The sequence below is a fragment of the Dioscorea cayenensis genome, chromosome 11, assembly GCF_009730915.1.
Source record: "Dioscorea cayenensis subsp. rotundata cultivar TDr96_F1 chromosome 11, TDr96_F1_v2_PseudoChromosome.rev07_lg8_w22 25.fasta, whole genome shotgun sequence".
Lineage (NCBI taxonomy): Eukaryota > Viridiplantae > Streptophyta > Magnoliopsida > Dioscoreales > Dioscoreaceae > Dioscorea > Dioscorea cayenensis.
Window position 1 is genome coordinate 1579195 of NC_052481.1, and position 10424 is coordinate 1589618.

At 31.8% G+C, this 10424-nt stretch overlaps 1 pseudogene; it reads left to right on the forward strand.

The window, feature by feature from the left end:
- Nucleotides 1–6451: 6451 nt before the first annotated feature.
- LOC120272218 lies at nucleotides 6452–8011 on the forward strand (annotated as a pseudogene).
- The last annotated feature ends 2413 nt before the right edge of the window (nucleotides 8012–10424 follow it).

The window sequence follows — 10424 nt, forward strand, 5'->3', positions numbered from 1 at the left end:
TGGTGTTGTTGTGGGGTTTATTTTCTTCATGCTTTGTTTGTGCTGTTAGTTTCTTGAATGAACTGATATGTAACCATATATATTTATATATATATATATATTATTATTGTCCCTTGATTATTAATTTATTATTTTATCATCTGGTGTTGTTGTGGGGTTTATTTTCTTCATGCTTTGTTTGTGCTGTTAGTTTCTTGTTAAGTTTCAGCAAGAAAAAGGAACTACCACAGGTAAACATAGAATAACTTGTACATTCACAAATTGAATCAAAGGATAACCACTTAATAATCAGGAAACAAAGCTCTGGACATTATTAATGGTCTATTTAGTTCATCATGTAGAACAAGGACAATAGAATTTCACCCTTTATGCTTATTAGTTCCTCCTAATTTTAATTTTTTTTTTATACATCTTTTACTATATATATATATATATATATGAGTTTATCTTAAAAAAAAAAACTAACAGAAATACCTGATAAGAATCACCTAAATGGCTAAATCTTAAACATTAAAACAACAATTGCATGGGCTTACTTGTGGGGCTAAATCCAAACTGAAACTTCAACTTGGTTAATAATTTTTGACATCTATTATTATTATTATTATATATTAATAGATTGTAATTACTCTCCGATTAAAAAAAATCAGATATGTGAACGTGTATGAAATTAATACTCATATATATTATGTAATAAATATGATATTAATAGATCGAGAGGTAATTGATAACATATAATTTTTGATAAACTTTTTATGCCACTCGTTTTATTTTTAGTAGAAGTAAAAATAAATTTAATTTAAAAATAAGGAGTTTTTAAAGTGAAGGATTTTCCACTATTTCTGTCCAAATGAAGTAATGAACCCCTTCAGATAAAAGAGGGGGTTTAAATTGCAAAATGATATTTATTTTTACATAACAACCCAACAATTGCAAAAATTGATATTTAAGCATCCAAGTGTGTTTTTGCAAACTTGCAAAACCTCATGTTATTTTTTCATTAAAACCCGATGGTTCACCAAAATCAAATCCATGGAAAATTTCTTTCTCTTTCATTGTTTGATGATTATTTAAAGTTTATGTATATTCTTATCTTTTTACTTTGAAAGGCCCAAAAGACTTTTGAATAAAAAGGAAGGACCCACATGAAAATGGGAACACTCTGTTTTTGTCCAACCTTTAGACTGCTTCATCATCACCGGTTCTGCCACGCTCCCTAGTCCCTAGTATCCTACCCTACCACCATTTTCTCCCTAACTTCCCGCCGCTGCTTATTACTAATAATAATAATATTAATTATTATTATTATTATTATTATTATTAATTACATAATATAACATCATTGCACCATTGCTGCAATAGATGAGTGATATGATAATTAATTATGATAAAAAAGAACACGAGCTTTATGACTTCAAAAGTATTATTGAGAACTGAGTTATTAGATTAAAAAAAAACTTTTTTTTAATCTCCTAATTACTCTTGTATCAAATAATTTTAAGAAATTATCTTTTTCACTTAATTTCTTTATTTATTTGGATAAATTTTTTAGGAGGACACTGTGTTATGACCGATTTTCATTTTGATTATTGTGTTTCAATTTATATATTTTTTATTATCATGTATTGATTTCTTTTCACATTTTGTCACTCATGGATTTTTTGACAATTTTAACTGACGTGACAGCTGAAAATGCTATATTACATTATATAAAAGTGTTTTCATAGCCTAAATGAACCAGACACTTCAACCTTGTGTCCTTTTCAGCTTGGATGGAATCATCTTTAAAATAGTATGACATAAAGATCTCGGGTTATCATGCCGGGCTTAAAATTAATTCGAAAAGTCGCATTGACCATCCGTAAAAATCAATATATGATCGAATGATAAAAAATATACAAACTAAAACACAATGATCAAAATGAAAATCGATAATAACAGAGTGATTTCCTCAAAAATTTACCCTTGTTTATTTTTTTATTTTTTATGTATGAATATATAATGCTGTTCATTTTCCTCTCATGGTGGTTGGTTGTTTTATCTCTCTTCCTTTTTGTAACTATTATATATATATTTTTCCTTTGATCATATTATTAATATATGCGGTTTTATCCACCTTGAAAAAACATTATTTGAACTAGATCGTTTGGACTGTAATGACCTCACTAATGAAATAATTACATATATATATTACAAGTTTATTATTAATTTTGTGCAATTTTTTTTTAATATACTATTATTAATAGTTTAATAGAATATAAAAAATATCCCAATCAATGGTGGTAGGGATATAAAGAGATGTTAGAACACAAACACAAAAGGAATGAGCTAGCCGCTTTCATGTTTAGACACAAGTGTGATGGCTTAGACCCATACACAACTTGGAGGGAATAAGGCCGGGATAATTTTATAATACTACTTTAATTTAATTTGGATTTAAAAATAAAAAATATTTTAAAGATTTAATAAAATTGAAAACTTTATAGGAATTATAAATGAATTGAAGGACCTACTATAATTTTCTCTTTTATATTTAGTGAATAAAATTAAATATTTATGTGTATATTTTTGTGTGCCATATTTTTATTCTAAAAAATATATGAAATATACAAGTTAAAAAAAAACACATGTAAAATAAAAAAAATAACATATTAATAGTATATTTAAGAAGGATTCATGCTCGATTAAAGATTTTCATCATCATGTACTCACTGATTATCGATCCTTAATAGTAGCTGAAACGACTCAAATTGTGAAGTCCACTTTTATTTTTAAATTTAAAAATATTTTTTTAAAATATGCAAATAATAAATATGAGACCCACATATTTACTATGGATCACACTTTTATTAAAAAAACATATATATAAAAACAAGAAAAATAACATACTAAATTCAAATCCCTATTTTCCAAGATTCATTAAAAGAAATTCACAAAATACATACATAACCAATCCTAGTATTCTCTAGTCAACATGCACCCTTTTTATAATAACCAATGAATGAATGCTTGCAGATTGATTTCATCACAACCGTTCATTTTACCTCAAAACTCGTGTTCCCTAGACAAGCGTGCGGATCTTCAGATCTCCGGGGAAACATCTAGAAAAGTCCACGTTGGGGATTGTTCCCTTCCTTGTTTGCTCCAACGGTCACTTATTATTACTACATTTTAAATTCCATATCTTTCTTAATGTTTTCATTCATTTGTTTATATATAATTTTTGTAATTTTTTTCTTGTGTCGGTTGGCGGTTGTCACACTTAATATTTCAACTTTTTTTTTTCTCTACTTCTTGTTTTTTTTTCTTTATTTTTATTAGTTTAAATGCATTTCAATAAATTCAAATATTTTGATTTTTATTGTTTATTAAATGACAATGTCGGCTTACTCATTTAACTCATGTTTTTATATTTTCAGTGTGAAATTAATTATAAATTATATACTACCATATAAATATAAAAGTTTCAATTTTTTTTATATCTAAATAAAAATATATAAATAATTTTTTTGTACATAAATATTAAATTAGAACGTATGTTTTGTGTCATTACCGATAAGATAAATTTGAACTTTAACTCACACAAAGGCATAAAATATATTGACATATTAATTTCATATTCGTACACATTCCTGAGATGATTATATTTTATTAAAAAAAATAGAATATACTTCAACTGATTTTTTTAATCAGTGTAAATTAGATAAAATTAATAAATAAAAAAAAGGAGAACCATATAAAATGAAACTTTTACGCATAAATATTAAATTATTAAATTATAACGTATGTATTTCATGTCCTTTTTGATGAGGCAACACACACCCTGGCATGGTTTGTCCAAATTTAAAAAAAAAAAATTAAAATGTAAAGTACTTTGGTAATCAATAATATTAATAAACTTCTTTAATTTGAAATATTTATATTATTACTTTTTATGTAATGAATCCTTCAATTGATAAAATTGGAATATATGCTTGATAATCTAGAAGAAGAAATGGCATGTCTTTATCCCTCAACATAGAAGAAGGATCACAATTTTGGCAAGTTGTCGGCCATGTTCCTTTCATTTTTCCAACCCTCTCGTTTTCCAATTAATTAATTCATTGATATTATTATTATTATTATCCATATTAAAATGCTTGATTAACTTGGTTCAAATTAGAATGTGATGTGATGTGACTTTGAAGGTGCTCCACTGCCTCTCATACAAGCAAAGAACCACACAACCACCCACATATATATATATATTAGTGTTTTGTTTGTTGAATGGTAGCAAACACTTGTCGGAAAGAATCAAACTTCTTGATTGATAACCTAAAAACAATTCATCTTCAACCTACTTCCATACTGTTTATCCACATTTATTTTAATTACAGTCGTTGAATTATTATCTAACGATTATTTATTTTATATAAACACTGTACATAATTTATTATTTACAATACTATATGACACGGTAGGTAGAATGTGTTTTGATACTGTTCATAATAATCATAGCCATCGGATTATAATTTGTCGACTATGATTAATGTCCCTAGATTACTTATCATATATATACATATATTAATAGCATTATAAGATTAGTTATGAAAAAAAAAACGTAAATACCATGCAAATTATTAGATTTATTATTAAGAGTAAAATTTATTCTAAATTATATGTGACCTTATTCTTCAATTAAATTTTCTTTTGTGCAATCAACTAGAAATTTTTTTTATAAAATTATTTTAAAAAAATTGTTCTAATGATAGATGGTCAATGACATAATTAAGTGGTTTTAAATTTAAATTTTCATCTATATTAAAAATATTTATAAAAAAATTGAGCCAAACTTCAGTGGGGAATTGGTAACATCATAAAATTATATTATTTTATTTGGTAAAATTTAAAATTAATAACTGATAGTTAATTAATTAGGATTTAAATATAAATGATAAAAAGAAAGAAATAAATAAATTTATAATTATTTAATTTTATTCTAAACCCAGTCAAACAAATTACTCCATAATATAATAAAATAATATTATTTAATTGTGAACCGATAAAAAAACCGCGTTGTGTGGGGGCCCACATCTCCGCATGTGCTTGCCCGACAATCAGGCCTGATCAGCTGTCTTCCATCAAACACAAACACACAACTTTCAGTTGTACTTGGTTGACGTGGCACTCATAAAACAGCGTTTCACGGTGTTTCGTATTTGACAGCTAACAGCTGATCATTCTCGAAATCCTCAATCAGTGGCGCGAGCTGGCTTTTCGCTGGCACGCTCTACTTGTCTATTAGTGGCTTGCAAAGTTTTCACATATATCCCTCAAAAAGTTTATAATTATATAGCGTTTATGGTTATTATTATTAACAAATTTCTCATTAACTAAAATTTAATTTAGTTTTAATTCGTTTTTTTTTCCTGAAATGAATAAAATAATATTAGAATAAAAAACAAGTTGCAATGCAATTGGTTTTAACTATCTTGATAACAGAACAATTATTAGGATAAAATGCGTATTTTAGATAAATGTATAACGAATTATAAAACAAAAAAAACACTTTTTCTAATGACTAATTTATAATATAAGTTTTGTGAAGGGTGTAGTTACAAAAAGAAAAAAAAAACGACATAATTTTTTAAAAAACACTTGCTCATCCCGTTCACGTGTTTTTCCAGTTCATACCAACCAAAACCTCCAACGGCTACAAATCCAAGTCACACCGAAATTCTCATCTAGTACTTCAAAAAGTTTATAATTATAATTTGCCCCCTTTTCATAAAAAGATAATCCAATACCCCATAATCAAGGTTGTTTTCGTAATTATACCCAATATCTTTATTTGGTAAATAAATTAAGGACTCAATCCTCTCAAGATTCACTAAAAAATCATAACCGAATTGTTAACAATATATATATATATATATAATTTCCTAAAATTTTGCATTAAAATTTATTAGGCAATGGACCACAATCAATGACATTTTAGTAAGTTATTCACAGGAAATATAGTAAATTATGATTTACTCCTTTTATTCTTGAAAAGTAACCCAGAGGGATCATATCTGAGGGTGTTTTCGTAATTAGACCTGGTTTTCTTGATTTGGTAATTAAAGATTCAATCATGTTAAGGTACAGTGATAAATCACATCCAAATCCCTAAAAAATTTACTAATTAATTTCACTCACTTTCCTTAATAGCAAACCCTAGTCAGTACCATGCCAAATACTATTTTACTATTTTACACAAAATATAATGTAAAATTACAAAGAATATATACAACGAGGCACCATAATCAAGGGTAGTTTGGTAATATAATCTCAGTGTACGTGAAATTATGATTTGCCCCTCAACAAAGGAACAAGAATGAAGGGTGTTTTAGTAATTTCAGTAGATCATGCTTATTTTTGGGCATCGAGGGCTCAACTTCTCTGTTAAATTCTCATCCTCGTTTCCATTTTGTTAAGTTTTTGCGTTTTAGTCCCTCGTCTCTGTAAAAATATCAGTGTTTTTAGTAGATGGTCTCTTCTTCTTCTTCGTTTTCGCCGGCGTTCATGGCGGCGGCGACGGCTGCGGCGGCGCTGGTTTGCGGGCTTCCGGTGCTGATAGGGCAGTGCTTCGCCGGAGATCCATTCGCATTCTTTGACTGGAACGTGAGTACGACACTGCTTCTCCGCTTGGTGTTCCTCAGCAGGTGATCCTTTTGTGATGAGATGAAACCCTAGAAGAGTTTTGTTTTGGTTTCTCATGGAGTTTTGGAGTGGATTTTTGGCAGGTGATCCCAGGACAGCAGTTTCCTGGTCCCTGTGATGAATATCACCACCAACTGGAACGTTGTCAATGTGCTCAACTCCTACTGAATCATTGCTCATCACTTGGTAATGGTTTCTTTGCTTTGAATCTCTTTGAGGTTGGCTTTGATTTTTGATGGGTGAATGGGTGATTTTGGGCGAGGGATGGATCCAGCATCGGAAGAACTCATGGCGGATGGAGTTCTGGGAACGAACTGCCCCGATTCCGCCGGGATGGAACTGGATTCTTACCAATTTCAAGTGAAGGATCAGATTGGTAGCTTCTTCTACTTCTCCGTGTTCCAGCGTGCTGCCGGCGGCTTTTGGCGGCATCACTGTGAATAATCGTGCTGTGATCTGCGTTTCCCTTTAACCTGCCTGATGGGGATATTACGCTCTTCATTGAGATTGGTACACTAGGAACCATCACGGTAAAGTTCATCTTCCTGAATGGTTGAAGAAAAAGGCGCGATTCTTGTGTAGAAGTTCAACTGAGCTTTGTTTTGTGGATTTAAGGAAGACTCTTGATGATGGGAAGAAGTCTCGGGATGCGTGGACGGAGTTCTGATGAACGGAAAAGGACCGTATAGATATAATAACACTCTTGTTGCTGCTGGCATGACTATGAGACTATCAATGTGCGCCAGGTGATGCTTCTTCCATGATTTATCACTGAAAATGTTCTGTTTTTCTTATGTTTTGAATCAATTTGAGAGTATTGTTTTGGAAGAAAATTGATTAAGAACGCTTCTTTTCTTGTGATTTCTTCACAAACACTGTACTAAAATTCTTGACTTGTCTGATGATGATTGCGCACTTGGATCCGGGAAAAACATATCGAATCATTCGTGTTCAGATATTTGGCGTAGCTAGTTTGAACTGAGAATCCAGTCCCATAACATGCTTCTTGCTGGAGACTGAAGGGTCATACACTTGGCAACAGAATTACTCAACCTGAGACATTCATGTGAGGCAGTCATACTCTATCTTGGTCACAATGGATCAAAACACGCAAGTACCGACTACTATATCGTGGCGAGAGTGCTAGGGTTTTGTGAATGAGTCACCTGGACCAGAGTTACTGGGTCGCCATCTTGCATTACTCTAATTCAAAGGAAGGCATCTGGTCCTCTTCCTGACCCGCCTAATGATTTCCTATGACAGTCATTCAATGAACCAGGCCAAATCTATCAGGGTTTTTCGTACAACAACATGCCTGAAGCTAATTTAAATGTCTAAATTGTTATGTTGTCGGTTTCTTCTTCGAATGCTTTGTGAAAATTTTATACTAGATGATGTCTTTTCTTAGTGATGTACTTAAGAGATCACAATCTATCCTATCCTCTTTTTGTTCTTAGTAACCTGATTTCTCAAAAGAAAAACAAGAATAAGTGTCTAGTTCTTTTGGTTTATAACGGCGATGCAATGCTTATTGAACCTGATTTCTGAATTTAGCTGTATTTGCATAACATATAAATAAAGCAACCAAAGTTTTATACTTTCCATAATATTATAGATTAAACTCTAGGGATTTTGAGCCAGTTCTTCTAGAATCTCTGGGCCTAAAATCAAGATACTAGAACTATTAAAACATAAGACCTCTGAGGCTGACATCCTTTTTGGTGATTTTTCAGAATGAATACCTCGACTGGGCTGCTCGTCCCAACCCCTCAAGGATCATTCCATATGGTTGATTAATGTTACCCAATTTCTATTTTGCTGAGAAACATCACACCGGTGGTCATTAATGGAAAACGCCGAACCACCCTGAATGGAATCATATACTTCTCGCGTTCTCCCCTAAGACTTGCTGACCAATTTGAGGAAGCACCTTGATTTTCCCCACCATACACCCACTAGTGGAGCTCCTCGTATTGGATCATCTGTTATCAACGGTACTATAAGGGTTTTTGATGGAAATTGTTTTCAGAACAGCGACACGGGATGAGTTCAGTCATACCATATGGATGGTTATGCATTTTTGTTGTTGGGATAGCGTATACATGACATTTCTCTTGTAGGTTAAATCTTTTATCAATGTCTTGTATCTCTAAGCAAAATTTCTCCCGATCAATTGCAGTATGGGTTTTGGAGAATGGACTACTGCCAGCAGAGGTGACTATAATAAATGGGATGGTTGTCTCGCTTGCACTCGCAGGTCACCTTCCTCATGATTCCTTGAAATTCTTGTTGCCTTGTTAATTTATCATTGCTTGTGGTTTGCGTCTGGAATCATCTATTTACAAGTTTATAGGGATCTTAATTTACTTGTAAAAATATCTCGCCAAATGCTTGTCTTGGATTAAAATGATTTTCATCAATCATTTATTAGCTGCTTCCATGAGCTTTCTGTATAGATGGTTTTATGTCCATTGCTTTTATTTATCTGCTATTAGTTTCACATGCTTCGTTTCTATGATTTGCTAGATTACATGTACTACAGTTTTGCTTCAAGTTTCAAATTGTTGAAGTCAGAAGGAAAATATTATAGCGAAGTGTGTAGAATGCATCGTTGTATTAGTCTAGATTAATCTTAGTGAAACACTTTACAAAAGCAGGATTATCATTTGCATTCTCTGCATTGTAGTTCTTTAAGTTTTGCGTTTTGTTCGGCTGAGCTACACAAGGTGCAGGCTGAGTCTCTGCAAATTTGTGATGTGGCATTGATGTTGGCTATAATTCTACTGAGGATTTTAGCTTGCTTTAATGTTCATGCTGTAGATTTGCAAGCATTTCAGTCATGGTTTTTGCTTCTAATCAGTTATTGATTTTTCTGAAAATATAAAAGCTCAAAACTGGAATCTTTGCTTGAAAACCATGATTTTCTGATCATCAATTTTTGCATAAAAGTGTAACAGAATGTTCGTTAGTCAGAGGATGCCAACCAACTGAGAAAGTAAGCATTCAACCAAAGGTACTTGTCCATGTTTTCAGCTTCATAAGTATGGCACCAACGCCTCATACTCGATACTGCTTTCTGTCTTGACGGATATTTCCAAAACCATTACATGTATCAAAGAATCATTCCATTTTACTTGAAAGCCCAATGTCAGAGTTTAATTTATAGAATGGCTTTTTAGGATTATTTCACGCCATCATGTTTTTCCATAACTACATTCATGCACACATTAAGGGTGAGGTTTTGCTCTTATTTTGATGATGTTTCATTAATGTAGTATCATTCTCACTGATCAGGTTTTCCCGAACTTGGACTTGCAGTCACTCGTGTCCTTGACAATGTTGGCATCTGGAACATCCGTGCGAAAACCTCGACACAGCAGTACCTCGGTCAGGAGGTGTAAAGTGAGCAATCCAGAAGCTGCTGAGCTGTTGCCCCAGACAATATCTCGCTACTGTGGCCCCTGCTCAGTCAGCAGTAACAATATAGCGAGTTCCATCATCAATTCAACCCGACATTTCTGATTCATCTGCTGATACTAACATTCTCAAATTATTAATGTTTTCAGGGCTCAGACTCTGGGTACTAATTCATAAATCATATTGACGTCAGAAATTGCTGTTTTGTGAGCGAGATTGCTGATCATTGCTGCTCTTTGCTGTATTGGCTGTGATTCCATAAACAATTCCGCATTTTCGATAGCCTGATTATTGTTTAAGGCTTCCTCCAACAATACCATGTGTGA